The 24,734-nt window shown below is 42.1% G+C and overlaps 1 protein-coding gene across 7 annotated transcripts in view; it reads left to right on the top strand.

The window, feature by feature from the left end:
* Positions 1-24,734, top strand: part of PALLD (palladin, cytoskeletal associated protein) — a 583,598-nt gene that overhangs the window by 308,419 nt on the left and 250,445 nt on the right. The window contains exon 1 of one of the 7 annotated variants that reach the window (XM_066279509.1): positions 9,962-10,116. The exons of the other annotated variants lie outside the window; for them this stretch is intronic. The gene's annotated coding sequence lies outside the window, so the exon portion shown is untranslated. Of the gene's footprint in view, positions 1-9,961; positions 10,117-24,734 lie in introns of those variants that run through there. 7 annotated transcript variants of the gene reach the window in all.

The raw sequence follows: 24,734 nt of genomic DNA, 5'->3' as shown, positions 1-24,734 counted from the left end.
AACACATTGCTCCATAATGAAAAAATATAGTTCTCCTAACCAACCATCAGTAGAATGTGCACTTTAAGGTCTTCCAGTGATAGTGATGAGTTTGTGCAAATCCGTCCACACATTTTCTTGACTTGTAGAATAAATGTTTAAGACTGGTGGATAAAATGCACAGCCTGCTGCCATGGAACAGAGAGAAATTAACTGAATCCAAGCCACAAACCACCCTTGCTCCAAGTTAACAATACAGTCAACAGGCTTGATTAATGATACTTAATTTCTTTTTTTTTTTATATTAAAAGCTGTTTAAAAAAAAAATATCCTCCAGCGGGCAGAAAACCAGGGAACTCAACCAAAAAAGATGTCTAAATTGTACTGCTCAATGGAAAAAGTCAGCTGCAGAGCAATGAAAATCATATACTATTATGCCATGGTAGATTTGCATTGGCTAGATAGCCCTGGGACCCATGTGGAGGCTGGGTTAGGGGTCACTGCTTGGCACAAGTGCACATTGAACCCAGGCTGCGCAACCTCCCTGCGCACCGTGACCATCTCCATCTCAGGAAGAGGCAGCACCCTTTTCAAGAGAGGAGTCCAGATTCTAGGCGCAGACACTGACTGACTAGAGGATACAGTTTTTTTTTGTTGCCAGAATTAAACAACATGGTGTGTGCAAAAACTATAGGTCATAAGAAATCAATAAATATTATGTCCCTGCTACCTCTTTTTAAATAAAATAATACTCTAGACAAGTGGCTCTCCAAGTAGGTTTTGAGGTTCATTTTCATTGAACCACTGAGAATCCTGCTTTCACATACAACTCCCTGGTCCCTCCCCTGACCCTCTGAATATAAGTGCTGGAGAACTCAGGACTCAGCATTTTATCAACACCCATTTGATTCCAAGGTGCACAACTTGAGAGCCACACTGCAGACTAGCAGACGCATAGTTAATTATTCTGAAGCTGTTTCCAATGCATGCGGGTTTGTTTTGTTTTGTTTACCCTTCCTCAGACATTAATAAACCTCTGAGAGTGTAGGCCTGGGCTTTCCAGCACGTAATCCAGCTGAGGTTGGGTTCAATAAATAGCGGATAACCACTTAATTGGTCAAATGGCAAGCAAATAACATCGTTATGTGAAAATTCTCTCATCATTAATAAAAATTTTCAAGACTTACAGTTTATTTGCTCTTGCCTTTGTCCCACAAATCCTTATCTCCAGTTTATTCCTGAGGAGAGGGAGAAAATCACCAGCCACTAGGCAGGGGGTCGTGGAACCCCATGTGGGAGCAGTGACCCAACACGAGCCAGAATGAGAAAGGCAGGACACCTGGCTCCTGTTTCCAACCCCTTAGCCTTCTACTTTCCACCCTCCACCCCAGACTTGATACTTTGGTACTAGAAAATTTTCTCTTGTTTGCTAATTTTGTGCTTTACTGTTTATCTGAACCCTGCGCCCAACTTTAGAAATTATGTGAAGACTGTGTTTCCATATTTCCATTGTTTTGGTGTGTAACTCCCTCTCCCAACTGTGTAAGAATCCCATGACAAGTGGCGAAAGGTATGGCTCTTTTCCCACTTGCCAACCTCTCCCTGGGCAATTGTGAGCCCAGGGGTCCATCCTCTCATTAAGTGGTAGCCTGGCTGTGAATTCCAGTGACCTGTGACCCACCTTTGCTTCTCAGAAACTTATCATCCTGACTTGATGTAGGGAGAAGATGCTGTGTAAATCTACCATGAAAGCCCCATGCCGGCAAAAGAGGGTGATTCTTCAGGTCTGCAAACACATGCTTCATCCCTTTGACTTATATGGGCACCCTAGGGCTTTTACTTGGGCCAAAAGTGGAGGCCAAGCTTTCATTGTAAACAGATGGTGCTGCTAACAAAAAAAGTAAAGAATTCTTCCAGTCATTCTCCCACACTAGAGACCTGAAGAAGCTTCTGCTTTAAAAACAAAACTATAAAACACTCTCCTTATATTCCATAAGCTCTAGGTAAAAACACACACACACAAACATGCACTCACACTCACAATCAGACAAAAGCTGGTCTCCATTCCTTATGTTCTTTCTGCTTCCCCACCCTCTCCCCATGCCAAATTTGACATTCCTTTGGTGTAGATCCTATAAATATAAAATGAACAAACTCGATCCCAAATCACGAGGGGGCTTTTCTTTGCATGACCACAACACAAGCAATTGTCCATCATTTGGGGATTTTTATGAAGCCTCTAAGAATGCTCAGAATTTCAGTCTTGCTCAAACAATATCTTGCTTGTCGGCGTGGTTCAGATGTTGCATCTGGGGACAACTCAGGAATTTCTGGTTAGAAGAAAACATAATCCTGAGGTGTCTCAGTGTGAAAGATGTCCATGTATGTCCCCCCCTTTTCCTTCTTCCTCTCAATCCAGAAGAAAAGAGATGAGGAAATTCTATGTTTCCTTTGACATGAGGCAATTTGAAATTGACTGTAATTTCTCTATCCCTAACTCCAAAAGAGAAGTAGCATTATTATGCTGTCATTGGGTCCTGACCTAAATCTCCCCATTAGGTAGCATCTTGTTACATACCCACTTTATGCCTTTGAATCGGAATATCCTTGATAACAATCTCCTGATAGACCATACGTCTGGGGCCCAAGTGTGATCATTTGGATTCCTGAAATGTTCTTTCTGGGCGTTCTGGAGGAAGGAGACTCTGCAGGCTTGTCCAGTCCCCCGTGCCTCAGGGCAGGACCACACTCAAACTCTTTTAGTTTTAATGTTTCCCCAGAAAAGCAGATTCCATGACTTCCCTAAGTAAACTCTCCAGTGTTCCCACAATAGTAGCATTTTTAGAAGAGAGTTAAACCTACTATCACTTTACTTATTATGATTTTGAAACTCTGTCCTCTGGCCCTAGAAAACCTCTCTTGCCACATCAAGGTCTTTCTGCTGTATACCTAAAAGCCAAACCATCTGCTTGTGTAAGAAGTCAGAGGAAACAATTTTTTGAGAAGACTTACCTCGCTCTCTCCCGGCTGTTTAATGGGGATGCCTGCTATGCCAAACTCGATATTACTGGGAGCACCAAAAGAGATCATGTTTCACACTGCCCAAAGAGTATAGCACTTGTATCACTACCAAAATAATCATTCTAAAGCTGAACCTGGAAGTAGTTGTTTAAATTTACTCTATTATAGAAATGACAGGGACCCCTGAAAAAAAAATACTGTAAATATAAACCTAAATGACAGGTACAAACACTCTGTTCATGAACTAGCACGGAAGCAAACTAGGCGTTGGGATCTCCCAAAGCACCGGGAAAAATATTCTCTCCCTGAAGAGGAAAGGCTCCCTTGAGAACAATATCAGAAAGCACTACCCGTTGTTCTGCAGCAGCACCTGGTCAGGAACCAGGGGAGCAGGGATGGAGGCAGTGAGCTCCAGCACAGAATGGAACCTGATGCACAGAGACACGTGTAGACTCAGTGATTGAGAACATTTGAGTGCGAAAGAGTAAGAAAAGTCGTGCCAGGCAAAGGTAACTGAAAAATAAAGTAAGGTGATGACCTTATTATCAGAGAAGGAGCAATTTAAGACAAATAAATAACCCAGAAAAAGGGCACTTTGTAATGCTAAATGAAAAAACTCAAAATGAAGCTTTAACAACTAGGAATATATAGTCACCAAATAACATACAAGCCACCTTATAAAGCAGAAATTACAGAAAATGAATATAAAGCAAGAAAAAAATCTACAGAATAAAAACTCTTTCAGGCCATGACACATCGAAATAAAATATCTGAGGTTTTAAGGAACCACAAATAACATAATTAATAATAATATATATGTTATTCAACTCTATACAATGAAAATAGAGACATTCCCATTTTTTTTTTCAAGTGGCCAAAAAACATACAAGAAAATTGATGATAAATTAGAAAACAAAGATAAAGTCAATCAATTCCAAAAGATAGAAACATTACAGACAACATTTGATCACAATTCAATAAAACAAGTTAAAAAAATTAAAATCTCAATTATGAATATCAGTGCAAAATTCTAAATAAAATATTGGCAAATAGTATCTACTAGCACATTAAAAATATTACCACAATTAAATAGAACTTATTTCAGGAATGCAAAGATTGCTCAAGAATTTATTATATTCTATCAAATTAATAGATCTAAGGAGAAAAATTATGTGATCATTTCTAAAGATATTAAAAAAAGCATTTGGACCAAAGCCAATAGTGATAGTTAAGCCAAGAAAAAAAATCCTCAATAAAATAATGATAAATTAATATTCTCTTAGCATAATAATATTTATCATTCCCAGGCTAAAGTCCATACAGTGCCTATTGGGAAAACACTGGAGGCATTTCCCCTAAAATCAAACATAAGATAAGAACACTCACTATTGCTATTTAACATTGCACTAGACCTAACAGATAATGAAATTAGGAAAGACATTAAAAGTATAAAAATCAGAAAGCAGAAAATTCATCTTTATTTTCAGATGATATTATTATATGGTTAGAAATATGAGAGAATCAAGAAATATCTATAAGCAATAAGATGATTTAGTAAGGTAAAATGGTACAAAGTGAATACCCTGTAATTATACAGGAAGAAGATGTGATGAAAGAAGAGACCCTGTTTACGATAGCAATACGACAATAAAATAGCTAGACATACATGTAACAATAAATGTGCAGGATACAGATGAAGAAAACTTGTGAAACATTCCTGAAGTCCACAAAATATGAGTTTAACAAATGAAAAGATCTACCTTTTTCTTGGCTAGGAAAACTTGACAACATTAAGATGTTGATTCTGTGCTAATTATCTAAATTCTAATTTTTAAAATAGTAACAGGGATTTCTGTTGTTATTACTGTTTATTTACTCTGATATTCATAAGAAAAACAGGAAACAGAGAGAAGAGCAATTAGAGAATTATTAGAGAATTAGGCCCACAAGTTACTAAAATTAATATTCTCAATAATTAATACAGTGTGCTAGAGGCACTTGAACTAGGAAATCAGCCAAAGAAACAAAATAAAATGTCCAGAAGTAGACCAAACTATGTACAGGAATATAATACCTATTGTAAATGATACCTCGAAAGTAAATACTAGTAAAGGCCTAATATTATACTGTGGTAATAAGGCAAAACACAGGCAATAGAAGCAAAATTAGACAAGTGGGACTACAGGAAACTTGAAAAACTGGGCTTCAAAATCCAGAGTGAAAAGCCAACCAAAAGATTTGGAGAAAATAGTTACAAATCATGTATCTGATAAGGGGTTAACTTAATATAGGCATAATTCTTACAACTCAATGACAAAAAAAATAACCCAATTAAAAAATGGGCAAAGGAGTGAATATAAAATGGTATAGCTGCTATAAAAAACAGTATAGAGATTCCTCAAAAAATAAAAAATAGACGTATCATATAATGCATCCATACTATTGGGTATATATTCAAAAGATTTTAAAGTAGGATCTCAAATAGATATTTGCTCACCCATTTTTTATAGCAGCATTATTCACAATAGCCAAGAGGAATTCAAATAAGCAATTCAAATATCCATTCACAGATAAAGGGGTGAAGAAAATGTGGTATACACATATAATGGAGTATTCTTCAGAAGGAAATCCTGTCAGGGGCCACAACATGAATGAACCTTGATGATAAATTTTATGTTATGGTCCTGGCAGTTGGCTCAGCCATAGAGCTTCAGCCCGGTGTGTGGATGTCCTGGGTTCGATTCTCATTTAGGACACACAGGAGAGGTGACCATCTGCTTCTCTACCCCTCTCCCTTCCCTCTCTCGATCTCTCTCTTTCCCTCTCACAGCCATAGCTCGGTTGGAGCAAGTTGGCCCTGGGTGCTGAGGATGGCTCCATGGCCTCACCCTCAGGTGCTAAAATAGCTTGGTTGCTGAACAATGGAGCAACAGCACTAGATGGACAGAGCATTGCCTGGTAGGGGGCTTGCTGTGTGGATCCCAGTCGGTCAGTCAGGGTGCATACGGGAGTCTGTTTCTGTGCCTCCTTGCTTCTCACGTAAGGAAAAACAAATTTATGTTATGCATTTTATAAAACAATTAAAAATTTTTAACTATGTTTTTAAAAAGTGTTAGTGGGGCAACTGGGTCATGAATTGAAACAAAATAAAGCAGGATCCATACCATAATATCTTAAAAACTACACAAGGATAAAATACAAATAGACCAAATATTTAAATATGATAAAATAAAATCACAAGAGCATATGGTATAAGAAAGGCATTTCTACATAACTTTCTCTGACTATATAAAAATCAGAAAATTTTGCACACTCACAAGATACTATAAGCCCAATCAAAAGCCAAATAACAAAATGAGAAAACAACCTGTAGCTCAGAACACAAAGGGATAATTTTTTAAATATATACAAAGTTTTGAGAAAATTACAAAGAAAAGGGTCAAGGACTCAGTAGAATGTAGGGAAAGTACATAAACAAAGCAGCCACAGGGAGGAAAGAGAGTTGGCTCTTAAACATATGAAAAGATTGCTCCACCTCATGCAAGATCCGAGAAATGCAAATCAGACTATCTTAAGACATCATTTTTCACCTATCAGATTGGCAAACACCCAGAAGTGTGATTACACACTCCGTTGGCAAGGTCGTGGGGAAGCAAGCACTAGGCGGCACTGTTTGTGGGAGAGTCAGTGGGTTTATCCCTTTGAAGGGCAATTTGGCTATATATACCAAAGTTAGAAATGCAGAATCCAGGAATCCCACTGTAGAATTAATGCCATAGATCAGCGGTTGGCAAACCGCAGCTCGTGAGCCACATGCGGCTCAATCAGATTGAGGATGTTTTTTAGCAAAGACCAGCTTAAGGGTACCCTAATTAAGTGAATAACAGTGTACCTACCTATATAGTTTAGGTTTAAAAAATTTGGCTCTCAAAAGAAATTGCAATCGTTGTACTGTTGATATTTGGCTCTGTTGACTAATGAGTTTGCTGACCACTGCCATAGATATACTTGCACAAATGGAAATGTTATATGTGGAAGTTTGTAACATTGTTTAATAACAAAATATTGGAAAGAACTCAAATATCAGTTGGGGTGCTGATTAAATAAACTGTGGTGCATTTATACAAGGGAATGCATATAGTTCTGCACATAGTATTTTTAAGAAACAAAAAAAAAAGGAAGAGTAAGAATTTATATTTTCAGGAACATACATAAAGTAATGTGGAAATCTACAGAAAGCACTAATATTAGTGATTACTTGTGAGGAGATGTGTGGACTAGTCCTATCGGAAACAGTGGTAGGAAGGGAGCTTCAGTATATACACCTATGTTTAAACTATGTGAATATATCATTTATTCAAAGCATTCAATTATACACACTCACACCTGACCAGGCGGTGGCACAGTGGATAGAGCGTCGGACTGGGATGTGGAAGGACCCAGGTTTGAGACCCCAAGGTCTCCAGCTTGAGCGCGGGCTCATCTGGTTTGAGCAAAAGCTCACCAGCTTGGACCCAAGATTGCTGGCTCAAGCAAGGGGTTACTTGGTCTGCTGAAGGCCCGCGGTCAAGGCACATATGAGAAAGCAATCAATGAACAACTAAGGTGTCCCAACGAAAAACTGATGATTGGTGCTTCTCATCTCTCTCCGTTCCTGTCTATTCCTCTCTCTGACTCTCTGTCTCTGTAGAAAAAAAAAAAATTATACACACTCACACCCACAAACTGCTGTCATGGTTCTCAGACAGAAAGAACCTAATCCAATAATAGTTCAAAGAAGGGCCTGGTAAAACTGTATTTTCAACAAGCTCTCCTCTCCACCCTCTGAGATGAGTTCTCCACAGGTCACATACGTTGTCACCACTCTGTCTCCTGACAGAGCACTCAGCCTTAGGACAGTTCTCCTTTGGGGCACAAGCAGGTGGGCAGGGCATAGACGCAAAAGGCAGTTTCTAGGAACACTTGGAGGCCTTACAAGCTGACACCAGAAGGTTGCCTCTTTGTGTCAACATGTTGAAGGGCTTCAGAAACTTCCTTTACCCCTTTAGTCTCATCTGCGCAAGCAAACAGGATCCCTGAAGGGAGTGGCATCTTTGACTAGGACATTTGATATGTTGGATGTCGCAGCTAAATATCAGACTTCAAAAATGGTCACAGTTTTAGCAAAAGCGGTTTAGCAAAGGGGCTACTCAGGTTTCTGTGTTCATGATGACCATCACTTACTGAAGCCCTGGCCCCAATGTTTTCTTCTGCCTTTGCCTGGCATTTTAATCACTAAAACGTTCATGCTAATTCACAGAGGAAAGATGGTTCTAACACCACTTCCTGGAGGTGAGAAAGGTGGCTAGGGTCAGATGTATCTTAGAGAGACCCACACCCAACCCTGCTTTACGCTGATGCCTTTCAGATGAACGAAAGTACTTGGCTCTGTTTCTCAGTGATTCCAGTAGAACTCTACGAATGGAGTGCAGAGTTACAAAATAAAAGAACCTAATGGTGTACAAGAGACTGAACCTACCAAACTCAGAATATTTTCAGTTTAAAAATCAAACTCATCCTTACTAACGTTACACTGATTCCCCCCAAAAGGGGGTGAAAGGGTTAATACAGAAAAAAAAAAATAGTTCATGGTCCAGCACTTCCTCAGGGTAAAAAAGAAAAATGAACTAAAGACATACAGTAAACTCTTAACATTACATTTTCCATTTCAAAAAAATTTTTTACACTACTCTACTTTGAACCGCTCCACATAATTCTATTTCTGAAACACACTTTCTGATATGTTTTCTAATTGACTTCAAGAATGTGTCGTGCTTTTGACATTTTATATGCTCCGCTAAAATTGATAGCTCCATTGGGTCCCTTGTGAGTCTCTTCCTTAGATTTCTAAATACAATACAGTACTGGGTTTCTATTTCCTAGGCTGACCAATGGCAAGCAGCTCTGTGACTACAAGGCAGAGAACAGTGGGAGTGGTGAACTAATCTTTTAAAAGGTTTAAAAATGAGGTCCTGTCTGCTAATTGGTTATAGTTAACAAGTAGGTACCTCTTTATAAAATGGTTGGTTTCGTTTCTCATATTGTTTGTTTCTCCATAATATCTGCATGGTAACTGAGTCACTATGACATAATGCTTTAAAGAAAGACTACAGAACAGCCAGACAGGCACATGCTCCTCTCTCTCAGTGAGTGGCAATCTTGGGTCTGTTCCTAGATGTTGGTGGAAAGACCTGATTAATGGCAGACTTACTTGTTCAACATAAAAAAAAAAATTTTTTTAAATAACAAAATCCAGATTTATTCTTGGCATTCCTTTTCCTGGGAGCTTCATGTGCAATGTAGTAATTAATTTATAGCTTTGCAGTGAGGCAGCATCAGAGAAGCAATTTGATTCACAAGAAGTAATGTAGATGGAGAGTGTAATTGAAAATACCCCTGCTTGGAAAAGTATATAAGGACGATCGCGATGGAAATTGATTTCTTTGATCACTGATACAAATTCACTACTAGCCACTACCTGGATTCCCCCAAAGGTGTCTTGATCGACTAAATGAGCAGAGGTCTGAAAGAAAGACTTCAAACCCCAGCTGAAGCGAGGTTAGATAGCGTGGGCGGAACTCGCTTCTTTAAACTCTCCAAGGGTTGCAATTCCCCAAAGCAAAAGCCCAAGTGTGATCAGAGCTTGGAGTAAGGGGAGACAGATCTCCCTCCGTCCCGACCTCTCAGTGTTATTTCTGGAAGTTAGCGGCATTCCTCCGGAGGACACACCCTCTCCCCCTCCCCGGCAGCCCCCTCTCCGACACCCCCGTGCACACGCGACCCCGGGGCGAGTCGCGGCGCGCTTGCGGCGGCTGCAGTCGGGCCGCCTCCGCCGAGCCTGCTCCCCGCGGCCTCGCCGCCAGGAGGCTTCCCGCGAGCCCGGGGACGCCAAGACGTCTTCATCGCAGCCTGCGAGGGGCCGGGCTTTTGGCCGCTCGCTGCCGGTTCATATTCTCTGTTGTATCTGCAAACCAGACTGACTTCAGAGCTGTGCAGTTGCACGCTGGGCATAGCTGAGGTCTGAAAGACCCCGGAGAGGAGCTTCTTTAGGGGCAGAGGGCGTTTCCTGCTCAGCGGGTAAGTGAGAGCATTACATGCATGTAGCGGTGCAGGAAATACTGCTTTGCAGCGTTTCTGGGCAATGGTGTGGGGCAGTCCTGTGAAGCGGGCTGGGGCTCCTGGGGGTGGGCTCGGAGGACCGTCTGCAGCCGCTGTGTTCCTAATCCTTCCTCTGACCGCTCTTAGCCGGCCGGGGTGGTGGGGTCCTGCTTCGCGGGACTTTCCTGTTGTTAGAATTGGTGGGGGAGGGGAGAGAGGCGTGTGAGATAGAATTTCTCCCCCCTTTTTTCCCATTTAAAAAAATATATTTTGAGAGAAGCTTCTCTTTCTGGCGTTTATATGCCTGGAGCGGTTTGCACTAGGTTGGTTTGTACTTTCTAATGTCTTTGTCATCTGCTCCGTCCCGGTTGAAGTAGAAGGAAACTTGCACGGGGCAAGCAGTCTCTGACAGCCTAATTGCTACTCCGTTGCTGAATGAACTTTAGCTGGAAACCCTTTAATGGCAGGTTTTGGGGATTTTTCCCATGACGATGTTTGGGCGTTTTCACACCTGTTGCTCTTCAGCGCCTGAAAGTTGTTGGTTTGTGTGTGTGTTTGGTTGGTTGGGTTTTACGTGACTTAAGTCCTTTGTCTAACACGTTCAATTGCTCGGCACTGGTTCTCTTGTTCTTATGAAGCCCTTTGGATGGGGTCCCTGTCTTCCTTAGCATTCAATCTGGCAGCGGTTCTCAGGAACAAGTGGCAGGCAGACTACAATAGGGAAGAATGCATTCCTGATGCCTCCCCTAACATGGAAAGACTAAACTGAAAAACTGAGTTTCTTAGTTTTTTTTACAGAAAGCATACTGTCACTGTTTTATAAAGATTCAGTTCTGGGAATGAGCTAATTCGGAGGTATCCAGCAGGAATTTTAAAGAGATATTTCCCCCAGTTTACCTGCACAACAGCTTAAAGACCCTGACACCTGAGCTCCACAAGGATGCTGAAGTCCCCTCTCGCTTGACAGCAGATGGGCCATTATTGATGAAGCAGAGGGGTTACATGGTGTATGACTAGGGCCAAGGGGGAGGGCCGTCTGAGAAGGGGGCTGAAATTTGTTTTCAACTTCCTGATGATGAGGAAAGTCATCAGGATACTGGAATGGACTTGAACATCACTGTAGGTTGAGTTGCATTCCTGTCCACCTGATGAAAAAGACTTTCAATAGCTCTTCTCACACTTCCAACTGGAGCTCAGTGGAATGCTTGTTTATTTCTGTTGCTGATAAATCCAAAGGAAATCTCTGCTGAACCCAGCAATTTAAAAAGCAAGTCCTGGCGTATAATTGCTCGCATAATGGCAAACAGGTTATTTCCAGTAACCCAAGAGTCTTGCATTTTCTCCAACCATTGCTTTGGAAGTTAGGTGAAGATATTATGAGTGTGCATGAGAGCTTCCCCCTCACCCCAACTGAAATGGAAAGTTATCCTGGGGTGTCTGATGAAAAAGATTATTGTCAGATACATTACCAGGTTATAAAATGACATGTTTCTGAAAAGGTTATAGCTATTAGACATTAGTGTCTCTAGTTACTATGTAATTTTTCATTGTTCCTTTAGGGATGAGACCTACTTTGATCACCACAGGGTTTTCATTTGTTGTTTTTTTTTGTGTGTGGTTTTGCTGGGTTTTGTCTTTTTGTTGTTGTTTCTTTTCTATAGAAATTCTCCTTTCACTCAGGTGAAATCACAGGCTGGAATTAGCAGCAGTGTTCATTCACTGGAGCTAAAATTAGAAAGTCCATGGGACTTTTCAGGCATATCCTTGTTGTCTCATAGAAGATTCCGCAGACTCTCCTTTCAGACTCCCACTTTAGTAATTATTGTTAAGCTGATGCTTAAGTACTCATCAAGATAGCATTTCATTTGGACAGTTTTGTCCCTTGACGTTTAATCATACTTGACCAATGCACACTGAACTCCGTTCCTCCGAGGAGCTTAAAGGCACACCCCTAATACACTTACCTTCCCTTCAAAGTGTATATACTTAACTCTTTGAACAGTTCTTTAAAAAAATAAACAAAAGTTTCAGTGGCACTTGCAAAATACAAGTCTAGGTCCTCTGATGTGATGGCAGATGGCAGTCACATGAGCTTTGTTTATGCCTAGGACAAGCTTGGTATATATTAAATTAATGATGAATTAAATAATTTATTTCTCACACCTTCAGCTGCACTTACTCTCCAGCTATAAATTTAAAAATAGGTTGCTTATTGAGGTCTAGTTCCCTTGGAAATCCTTTCAAAGCCTATCAAATGATTTTACAGCTGGGTCAAATCTCATCGTAACACACATTATGAAATGCAGTGACATGAACTTCCAGCCCTCTGGTTTTCCCATTTCAAAGATGGGCTTCAGCGACCTCCTCATTTGTTGGTCACCTCCAAAGATGGTGGGTCTGATGGCTACAGTGGGTTTCTGTAAATGTTATTAAACCTGTCCCTGCCAGCTGCCTGTGGTATTCGAGAATGTTTTCATAAGAAAAGCTGTTCTTCGGCTTTATCTGCCCACTGTGGTTTGTGGCACGTTGTGCTATTCTGCAGCCATTGCAGTTTTTTTCCTGAATGATTGGGCTATGATGTCATATGCTATCTCAGTGCGGAACCCTTTTGGGGCTTTGCTGGGGTCTGTGTGCCTGAGCGAAGGGAGTGGAAGCTCCCTCCCAGCTCTTGGTAGCGACTCCCCGTCTGCTCCAGCACATTCCATTGCCTGGAGACCAAAGCCACCAAAATGATTTGCGGTCAGTGATTTGGGGCTGGTTAGCGATGATTTAAAAGGAAGGTTATGGGCACATGAAGTGTAGGGTAAAGAAAATATATTTTACTATTTTATTGAGACCACATGGCTCCAACTTGAACTTTTTTTTTTTTTTAACATGGAAACTGTTGGCTGAACCAGCTCACAGCATTCCCCTCCCCCTTTTATTTCCTTTTTATTGCTTAGAGAGAACAGCTATACTCTCTATTTATGATAGGCTTGACCTCATCATTTTTGAAATTTGAAACATTTTTTATTCTTAAAAAAAAAGTCCGATTTCTCTGTTGTGCTCTTCAAGGGCCAAAGACAATTGTCAGAGAATAGACTCAACTCCAATAACTGAAAGAAGACTCTCCCGTATCAAACTTTAGGGAGGCTCCAGTATGAAGGAGGTACCCTATTATACCAGAGGGCCACAGAGTATCAGTACCATAGTGTCTACACATCTCTTGGTGAACGGAGAGATAATTTTGGTCAACCTCCATTGTACTGTAATGAAACATGGTAGATCTTTTCCATTGCATTAATACTAATTGATGGTGGGGCTCAGAGCAGAGCCCAGTGGCCCCTTCCATTACTGGTCCCTTGGGCCCACACTTCATTTGTGGGACTAAGCTGCCATCTCCTGCCTCTCCTATGTGGACTACCACAAATTGGCACAGTAAACTACCTATTACCACTGAATATGTTCCCAAATCTCTGTCCAGCGTGAACTTCAACTATCTATTATCACTTTACTTTGTGGCTCAGTCTCATCTTGTTTCAATCTTCAAGGTACATGCTGTAGCCTAACAGTTTGTTATAAGCTATCACATAGCCCTCTCCAATGTCCAGTTTGGTGGTGAAACTGATTTCAGTTGCTACAGGGAAAGCTTGTGGATGTATCCAGTCCCTCAGAAGCTATCAATCCAAGGTCTGAGGGCCATCACCGTGATGTAATGGAAGGCTGCTTGAGAGATCCCCCAACAAGTTCTCAAAGTTGCCGGTCTCTAATCCGTCTGAGCCAGACTGGAGTCCCACAGTGTGAGTCTATGTATATTCAGGGTTTTAAAGAAAAGCATGTGGAGATCGAATTAGTGTGGTGGCTTATGAGAAAATCTTATAACTGCAGAATTGGAAGAATGTCAAGAAGGCAGCATTGTAGGATGGAAATTGAATTACAATGGAATTGAGGATCCTGGTTTTGCCACAGGGTGATTTGGACAAGCAGCTTCATAGAGCCACATGTTGATCAAGTATTCAGTTTTGCCTTGTCGTCCATAAATATAATGTCATATTCTCAGAACTACAGTAGAAAGCAGGTAGAGGATGTAGTATTATTTCCATTTTTACAAGTATGGAAACTGAAGCTATAGAGGTTAATGACTTCCTCAAGGTCACACAGCATGTGGCTGGTTGAGTTTGGCCTCAGATCCAGAACTTCTAACTTCAGATCCCGTGTTTTTTCCACTGTAGCAAGCAGCCTCCACAGCTTGTAACCTCTATGGACTTCGCTCCCCTTATTTGCAAAAATGAGACATTTGGCCCAGAATACAACAATCCATTCCAGTTTAAAAGTCTGTGTCTGATAATTCACTGGCTGGAAGGGACTTGAAGAAATTACTTAGTCATATTCCTTGCTTCTAGCAGGACTCAAAAGTATTTTGAAAAGAAAATGTCAGCCCTTTAAAATGCTTTAACAATCCCAGAGCAGGAAAGGGTCCCGGAGAGTGTCTGAGTGCATTCTGGGGTGAGAAGGAAAGAGGAGCTCAATGTCGAGGTTTGGCAGGGAGGTTCGTTCTCAAGGCTCAGAAGCAGTGAGCTTTGACTCACGAGAAGTGCACGTCTGTTCATGGGATCAGTGTCTAACGTAGGAGAGGAGAGTCACAGGCGCGCTTTGCTGGTTGGAAAGGAATTTTGTGAGAAGAGATCAGAGAGATGGTTACTTGGCTGTGAGGGAAAAAGAGCTAAGTGATTCAGTCACAGTCTTAAGGTTTACTAAGGGCTTCTTGAGAAAGGGACGACTACAGGTCAGTGGTCATCGTTCTATTTAAAGACACAAACAGAAGAATTCCCTTTGTTCAGTAAGTGTGACAAGCAGAAAGCTGTGCTCGTCTAGTTCTGACTTTGCTTGTATTGGCGGGATTGGTGGCAGGCTGGGGTCAAGAGGAGAGGCTTAGGGTCTAGCAGCCTCTCAGAGTCAAGGGACTGGACTGTCCATGGACAGTGACGAGCACTCAGACCAAAGTACAATGTTCATCTCACAGTCAGGTAACTTGGTTATAATTTTAAGGTGCCAGTTCATGTCCCATGTTCTTCCTGTTTCTCTCCCAGGAAATAGATATTAGGAAAAATGCAATGACTGAAGCTAGAAGACTCAAGTCACTACCACAGCTCTACATCTTACTGACTGACCCGGAACAGGCATTATCCCCTCTAAGCCTCGATTTCTTATCTTTGGAATGGGACAGTAATAATACCTCCTATGAAGTGAAATGTTCTTGAGGATCAGATGGAGAAACATAGGTGAACATGTTATGAAAAACGTAGTTTGCATCATTTGTTAGTAGTAGCCTTTGTCCAGTTTCAGGCCTTTTCTATAAACCATAAGGACACAGAAGTTTCTTTTTCTGCCTTAATTCCATTCCCAGGCCCAGATCAGAATCATAGCAGTCTTTGTGTACTTATTATTATCAGGCACATAGTCATGTTTAATCCTCATAAAAATATGATGAGATGGTTCTGTTATCCCCACTTTACTACCTGGGAGTTATGTCTGACAAGGACAGCAGCTTGCCCAATGTAAGTAGCAGAGGCAGAATGGAGACCAAGTCTGTCTTGCTTCAAAGCCTGTGTGCTTTCAGATCTTTGGGTATCTGGGGCATTGGGGCTTCTCCTACCTGAAAATAGACCCATCCTCTTGGTTTTGGATGGCAGTTAATCTTCTGGCTGTGCCTTGAATGGCCTCATTGGCTGTTGAGTCTAGCCAGGGCCTAGGGCTTGGCTGTTTCCTTCACTAAGGGGTCATCTTCATCCATTTGTCCTGCTTCATGTCCCGTATCTTCTCTTCTCTCCCTGTCTTCATTTCTGGGTAGCTCAGTCGCAGCCCTCACCCTCCCCATCCACTCAGGCATACCCCTTCCCAGGAGTATCCTGCATTCCCTTCTCCACCTGTCTCTTGGAACCAGATAGTCCCCACAGGGGAACAGCCCTGCACAGTTTGCTCCACCTGACCCCTGGCATCAGCCCAGCAAGCCCTGATCAAATCCCCACCCCCCAGCATGTTTACTATTGTCACCTTATTGGAAGGAAAACTTGAACACATGAAACACAGCCACCTTATTACTCTTGAACATTGCAGAATGTGACTTTTTAGCGCTGAGAAAGGCCTTGAAGATCATTGGGTCTGTTACCTTTTATTTTAAAGCTGCAGAACCTAAGGTCAGAGAAGTGATGGCCTGCCCCAAATCACAGCTCTGGGCCAGAACTGGGCTGGGTTCAAATCCAGGCAGCATTGTCTTTCCTCCCAACTTTCAAAATAGTTTAGATCGGCATTTTGTCACATCCTCATCCCTCAGTCTGCTGTGGCCCCTTAGAAGGGAGCCTTTCTCTTGCCATAAGATCCTATTTAGGTTCTTAACATTCATCACACACACACACACACAAATATTTTTCCTTCCTTAACACATCACCCTTTTATGGAACTAAAACCTATTTACTCCTCAACAGAATACAAACTAAGGTTGGTCACTCTCAACTCTTAGTTCATGGAATAAAAGAGTTAAGTCTCCTGGTAGCTCTTTCTCTCTCTCTAGGTTAAATAATACCAGATTTTTCTTTTTTTCGCTTTTTCTCATAGTTCTTGTTCTCCAACAATTTCATCATCTTTATTTCTGTCGTTGAACTATGTCCAATTACTCCATGCCTCTCAAACTGCGAAGTCCAGGGCTGGACAGAGAAGTCTCATAAAGGTATGATAAAGTGATGATTACCTCACAGTCCCTTCAGTCAGCACAGCCAGCTTTCACGCTCATGTTTTAAGTGACCACGGGACCTCATTGGCTGGTTTTCAGCTTATTATTCTCATTTGGCTGCACATTGCTTAGCCGTGTTTGTGATAATCATTTCCTCTATGTATCTTCCAGAACATTTCCTATTGAGCTTTTTTTTTTTTTTTTTGTTCCTGATTCCTTCTCCAATTCATCAGCTCACTTGGGACTCTAATCCTATTCTTCCTCTTCCTAATTCTTAACCCCAGCTACTGTCCCAAGTAGCTTAGCACATTAAAAGTCCCTGGAATTCACCCACAGAGGAGCAGACCCCTGAGACTTCTGGCCCTCAAAGCACTTCTGCCTCTTGACTCCAGGATTTGCAAAGGAAGCAGCCCGGCTCCCCGTGCTGGTCCTCAAACTGACCGTCAGACAGAGTCGTAAGTGCTGGGTAAAGTGAGACCATTGGAGAGCCTCCCAGAAGTAACATAGTTAAGAGCTCTAACACTGGTCAGTTCTGAAATAAGTAACCAAGCCTAAAATCTGTCATAGGTATAATGGTGGGAGTCTCTAAGGTTTCACTTTGGCTCAGAAATATGATATGATAATCTTCATTAATATAACCAACCATTAGGGAAAAAAATACATTATCCCCATTTTACAGATGAAGAAACTTAAGGTTCAATGAGGTCGAGTCACTCCCAAGGTTACACAGCCAAGAATAGAACTCAGGTTTTTTGTCTTTAAATTTCTTGTACTTTACCATTATTCAATGGTTTTAAAACCTTAGAATTTCCAAAAATGCCTGAGGGATATTACTTATCTAAAATACAGATCCCAAGGCTCTGGCTCCAAGTCATATTGATTCATGAAGGCTGAGTGGAGCCTTGGAAACTGTATTTTAACGAGCACCTCAGGTTCTCAGGTGTCAGTAGATCATACTTGAAACCCCCTCTTGCCTGACCATTCCCAGGCGGTGGTGCAGTGGATAGAGCATTGGTCTAGGATGCTGAGGATCCAGGTTTGAAACCCCAAGGTTGCCAGCTTGAGCACAGAGTTGCTGGCTTGAACATGGGATCATAGACATGACCCCATGGTCGCTGGCTTGAAGCCCAAAGTCGCTGGCTTGATAAGGGGTCACTGGCTCAGCTGGAGCCCCCAGCCAAGGCACATATGAGAAAGCAATCAATGAGCAACTAAGGTGCCACAACAAAGAATTGATGCTTCTCATGTCTCTCCCTTCCTGTCTGTCTGTCCCTATCTATCCCTCACTCTCTCACTAAAAAATAAACAAACCACAAAACACCAAAAAAACCCAAACCCACCACAACAACTCTCTTAGGCTATCCTTTCTAGAACATACTCTATAAATGCAGCAGGTCTGCCTTTGCCCTATGACAAAGCTGGCACAGAAAAACCAGCTACTGACCCCTAATCCAAATAGTTATTCAGGAAGGCTCCCTGCTCACCCTGGGCCCATGGCTGTGGCTCTTGGAACCTGCTCCCAGCCCTGGTTCTATCCTGCTGTGGACTCCTTCATTTTGCCCGCCTGTGTGACTCCCCTCTTTTGAGTACTCTTATCTTGGCACCCCACGCAGCTCATGGAGAAGCCTTGGCCCCAAACGTCAATCTCTGTAGCTCCGAATTAACAGCCTGTCTCCCTGAGACCTTTCCAGATGTGAGCATATAAGGGACCTGAACCATGAACCTAAAGAGGGGATCTGGTGACTCTCCAAGAGGTCTTCATCTGGGAAACCTTCTAATCACATGCACTCCAGTGGGGGATTGCTTATGAGCTCCCCTGAGAGAAAGCTTCCTGGCCAGTTCCCCCAAAGAGAGACAGTGTGTGAACCACAATGCGAATCACTTAGCGAAGCTCACAGTTGAAATTTGAAAACCTGTCTGCTCTAGGAGACAACGAGATGACTGGAGAGTGCATGGTGCGCAGTGGATGCTGATTGGGCACCCACTACGCACAGGCACCATGCTGACTCTCCCGGGGTTGTGTCCTGTTCCCCTGTACTTGATAAGAAGCTCGTCCAGGGTGGTTACCCACGGTGCCCATTTCCTAGTCGCGGGGCACTGGGAGATATGTGTTCACTGTATTAAAAATACTGAGCTCTACTGCATATAAGTCACCCGAGTCTTTCAGGCTCATCCAATATGTGAGAAATCTCTGACTAGGGCCCTTTATGCATGTTTTTATTGAGGAGGAAGTGCCATTCTGAAGAAGACAGTTTCTGGGGTCAAAGCAAACTAATCGAGTCGTTGAAAATTTACATGCATGCCAGTTCGACTCCCAGTCTTGATAGACACGTTCCACTCGCTGCCTATTTTATGTTCTTTTCTCAAGTGCAGGTGTATCTTTTACACCAGTGGTTTTCAACCTTTCTACACTTGGAGACCGGTAAAAATAGAATGATTCTGGGGATCACTAAGGCAGAAATCACCCCAAGCATGGCAGATTCTACTAAGATCATTGGGTCTATAATCTTCATACGACACCAGGGTGGTTAACTCTTTTGTGGACCGACACAATATTTCTGGTGGACGGGTTCGTGGACCAGCTGTTGAAAAACACTCTTCTGGCCCTGGCTGCTTGGCTGAGTGGATAGAGCATTGACCTGGCATATGGATGTCCCAGGTTTGGTCCCTGGTCAGGGCACACAGGAGAAACAACCACCTGCTTCTCTCCTCACCTCTGTCCCCCTTCTCTCCTTCTTCCTCTCCTGCAGCCAGTGGTTTGATTGGTTCAAGCATCGGCCCCAGATGGGTTGCAGGGTGGATCCGGGTTGGGGTACATGTGGGCGTCTGTCTCACTATCTCCCCTCCTCTCACTTAAAAATAAAAAAGCCAAACCAAACCAAACACTGTTCTGCACAATAGACTTGACTCTTCTGTAGTTCTTAAGAAACACGCTCAAGATTGGGATAGTGGGGCAGGAAACAATAAAATACTTCGACAGCAAGTAACACAGTGTGGGGAAACCGTGCTTTCCCCCTGCCTTGCCTCTGCTAGCTTGCGACACCCTGAAGAGAAATTTCCCAGCAGAAGTCTCCTGAGTGATGGTCAGATGTGTACCTAGCCTTATCTTTAGCAGATGTGAGAGTGCTTTGAGAAAACAGCAAAGTGTTTGGGGCTGGAAGGAAACAGATGGTTAGAGCCCTGTTGGTACGAGCCTTAAAATATTATTTGAATTAGAAAGTGTAACTTTTTCTGAAATAAGCACTTACCTTTTATGTTATAACTTGGCAAGGTATGGAATAATACTAATGTGAAATGACTTGTTAAAGGATCCCAGAGCATTATGTCAAGATTGTACACCCTAGCCTTAATTAGGTCAAGTTAAACTGAAAAGGAAAAGCAGTCTGGTTTGCTAACCACAGTGGAAGTATTGCTTTCGGGTGGAATTCCTACCCAGATTGCGTTGTCTGACTTGAGGATAATACACAGGAAGCAATTTGGGGCTTTTCTTTCTTTGGGTTTTGATATATAAGCTGCAAGGAACTTGCAATCCAGAAGCTGGCATTTGCAGTGTTAACAGTTATCACAGCTAGCTAGCCAAACCATCCCTGTTTAACATCTCACTGCTGTTTATCATAATATGAGTGCACAATATGCTGTGTATGATTTCCAATACACATGTGCTAGTTATTACTACCAATATGAATATCTTCTGAACCATTAATCAAGGCACCCAACACACCCTGCCAGTGCACTTGGAAACTCTGCTGAAAAAGCAGAATTCTTTTCCACAAATGAACACTTGTAGGAAAGAAAGCTGATTAAGGGTGTCTGAAGCCATAGAGTGTGACACACCAGTAAACTCCATTTATAGATCATGAGGGAATCTCACAAAAAAAAACAAAACAAAACAGGGAAAGATAAGCAGAGTTCTACATTTTAGTTGGCCATGAAGATCTTCACTGTAATACTAGTAGTTAGCCTTTACTGGGCTCTGATTGGGAGCCGCTTTGTAGTTTCTCCTTTAATCTAATAATCCCACGGCATAGGGACCATTCTTATTCCCGTTTCCTAGATTAGGAAACTGGACATCTGAAAGGCTAAGTAACGCATCCAACCAAGTTCATGGAGGGAATGGGAATGACAAAGCCAGGGTTCCAACCTACCGTATTTCCGCATGTATAAAACGCTTTCATGTATAAGACGCACCTTAATTTGGGGGCTCGAAATTTGGGGAGAAAATGTATTACATAAAGTTATTGAACTCAAGTTTTATTCATCATAAAATTCATACAACTCAAGTGGGAAATGCAAGTAAAAATATAAAAATCTACAACCACTGTATAAGACGCACCCAGTTTTTAGACCCCAAATTTTCAATAAAGGGTACATCATATACATGGGGAAATACGGTAAGTGTGTCTGATGCCAGAGCCCATGCTTTCTGGAGGCCATTCTTTCAGAACCATTTGGTGTGTCCAGAGAGGACAACGGTTAAGTAATTACTCCCATCTGTTTCAAATGAAAGACAAGCGCTCTTTGGATGTTAATGTCTTTTAAACGTTTATTGAGCATTCACTTTGAATGTTTTAGATAGGTATCGCTGAATTCTTCCAATAAACATAATACAGATTTGGGTATTCCTGTGTTCCTAGCAAGTGGCCTCCTATTCTCTCCCGTTGCCCAACATTGTCTCTGTGGCTGTGTTTATTTTCTTTTTGACTGTGATATGTGAACAGGGCGAAAATAGTCATTTGGTAGTTGTCGGGAAGAGGACACAGCAAGGGAAGTCCAAAAGCATGCATCTAATCCTGGACACCATTTCCCATGATAAGTCTCATCTTTGCTAAACCTCTATTTCTTTTTCACATATATTTCCTTTAAATTGGGAGTGTCTCCGTAATTTCATGAAAATAGCATATGCACTAGAAACACATTTTCTTTCTAATTCTGGCTCTTACACTAAATATCAGTATTCCAATTACTTAGCCTCTCTCATTCTCATTATTCATTCTGTGCTATAACATGCAGGCATTAGTCCCTATCTCTAAATGCTGCTACAAAGATTACAGACAAAGCCCATGGAGTATATAGCATAGCATGGCATCTGGTTGTGTATTGTCAATAGTACCCTTTAAATGCTAATTGAGTCTGTCTTCTCAACTCTTCACATCTTTTCTCTTTATTAGTAAGTTGTTCTTAATATCCAGACATGACAAAGAATGTGAGTACTGAGATGTGCCACTCACAATGTTGCTGATAGGGAGCAGCATTGAGTAGTGGCTCAGCATTTGATCCCTTGAAGCAGAGGGATGAAATTGAAATACCTGCTCTACCATTTCCTGTGGGACATAAACCTTCCTGAACCTCAATTGCCTCTTCTTTAAAATGGGTCTAACAAAGGTACTCCTATTATGGAGGTTTTGGGAGAGCTGAATTAGTTAATATATAAACACTTAGAAAATACCTGTATAGAGTGAGCAGTCATTAAGTGTTAGCTGCCATTATTATTATTATTATTATTATTATTATTATTGCCACCACCTGTTATCATTGTGGCCTTTTGTAAGCTTTTGGAATAATTGGTTATGGTGAGCCGTGCAGAGTGAGACATGCGACAGGCTTTCTCAGTGCGAATGGGGCTGCCACCACAGGGGGCCTGTGAGAGACCGAGGGCTGACCTTGGCCCCATTAGCACCATTCTCTAACCAGCCCAGGCACGGGGCTGCAATGAGGATTATTGAAGTAACATATGGAAAACACTTATAGTTAGCTCTTGGAAGAGGAAAAAGGCACTAAATAAATACAAGGAATTATTAAAAACTAGGAGACGACCTCACAGGGATGCTGAGGCTTGTATGCTGTTTGCTATTCTAAGAAGAAACCGGGGCAGGAAGCCAACTCCATCACCAGGTGGCAAAGTGGTCTTCTGGCTGCTGTTCAGAGGATCGCAGCATGTAGCTTCACCTACGGATCCCAGGCCATCCACTACCTGTTCCTGACGGCAGGCAGCTCTCTTGTCCCACACAGACTTCAGCAGAAGGAGAGGGGCCAGGGGCCCTGCCTGACGGCTGGGCCCTTCTCCTCCTGGATCACGTTGCCAGGGGCTCCCTTCTGGCAAGCTGGGAAATGGGACTCTCAGTTAGAACCCACCGAGCAGCACACTGCTGGTGAATTCCCTTCAGTCCCAGACTTCGGAGCCTCCAGCCATCTGCTTCCTCAGCAGGACTGCAGTCCCGCTCCGGGCCAAGCCCAGGGCTCTGCCGCCAAGCTTTGACAGGTGTGCAGAGAGCACATGGCTGCGTAATTTCGAAGATAGCAGTCCATCAGTCCCTATTTACAACTTGACCACCCAGCCCGGAAATATTTCTTCTCTCCAGAACAATCCTTACACCAAAATGCAATATACTTAAAGTGGTCTCCAGGCATCACTTGTGAAATGGTGTCTACGAGGCTTCCAAGAATGAATCAAGATCTGGCCCACCGCCACCACATAGCTTAAGACCTCTGGTTTCCCCTTGATATCAGTGGCATAAGATTAATTTCTGTGGCTCCAAGTAGTGATTATAGAAACAGTCTATTTTTATTTATCACAAAATAAATAGTATCTTAACTGTGATGTCTTGCATTATAAAAGTCTCAGAAGGTAAAGGTAACAGCTATTGTAAGTCTCCTCCTTCAAGAACATAGCACTTTATGACATGGAAACTTTATATGTACTGTTCTGGTAACAACACAATAAAAATACAGAAAATTTCTCCATGTATTATGGTATAAATATGAGAGGATATTGGTCCTCAAAACTACTAAAAAATTTAAGGTATTTATGTTGATAGTGCATAAAACAGTACATATGCATAAACTATGAAAACGTAGTCTGCCCTCCCAATTTGCCTAGCAAAAATAGTTTGGGAAAGAAAAAAAAAAATGAAATGGAAACATCTACCACTCAAAAGAAAAAATAGTGCTACCTCTCTGGTGCTTGCCTTCCTTAAGGCAGTGAGCTTCAAAAGTGCTACTGCACCCATCCTCAGATTTGAAAAGAATTGGAGACTTTTGCTAGCCTTTAAACCCAGACATCCTGAAATGAAGTAAAGATAAGAATGGAAATCTTTTCTCTGACATGTAAAATTTTAGGAGGGTCTGGTTAGCTTAGTCCCGTTCTTCAGGAATGGTTTGGCTGGCTTTGCTGACTGCAGTGCACAATAAATTCTCTGGCTCGTTTACCACGATGGAACACCAGCTTCTTATTCATGCTTTTCTCTTCCTTCAGCATTCAGGATTAGTTATTAAAATATTTACAGGAAAAAAAGAAAAGAAAGATGTTTGTAAGGCTGCTAGGAAGACAAATTATAATAGCAGATCCAATAGGAGTAAGTCTACGTGGGAGACTACCTCTTCGGTGTGTGTGGGGGGGGCACGCACCCTCGAAAGTAGTTGGGGAAAAAAGAAGCCCAGGCAGGTTTTCGGTGCCCCTTCCACGTATCCACTGTATTCCAGTGCACCCCTCGAGTTAAAGCGCTCCCAGAGATTTACCACTTATTTTTAAGAAAGGAATTTCTTATTTTTCCTTATTTATCCAAATTGCATACTCAGAACAAGGCTACATCATTGCTCCCTTCCAGTCTGCTGGGGTCATTCCCGGGGGGTTAGACAGCTTCCGAAGGCGATTTGACAGGAAACCTCTCCTGGTTTTTGGTTTGTGTGCTGCTGAGAAAGAATAAATATGCCCCAGGGGAGTACCCCAGGCAGTCCTTACCCAACAACCCCGTAAGCTTTTTCTTCTGCTTTTTCTATTCACCAGAGCCCTCCAACATTTCAGACAAAGGAGAATGCTGAACACTTCGCAGTAGCTACTAGACCAGTGATTTTCAACCTTTTTTGAGCCGCGTAATGTAACGTTTTTTAC

Source organism: Saccopteryx bilineata, chromosome 1 (assembly GCF_036850765.1).
Source record: "Saccopteryx bilineata isolate mSacBil1 chromosome 1, mSacBil1_pri_phased_curated, whole genome shotgun sequence".
In the NCBI taxonomy this organism is placed as follows: Eukaryota; Metazoa; Chordata; class Mammalia; order Chiroptera; family Emballonuridae; genus Saccopteryx; species Saccopteryx bilineata.
This window is presented reverse-complemented; position numbering and strand designations above follow the sequence as displayed.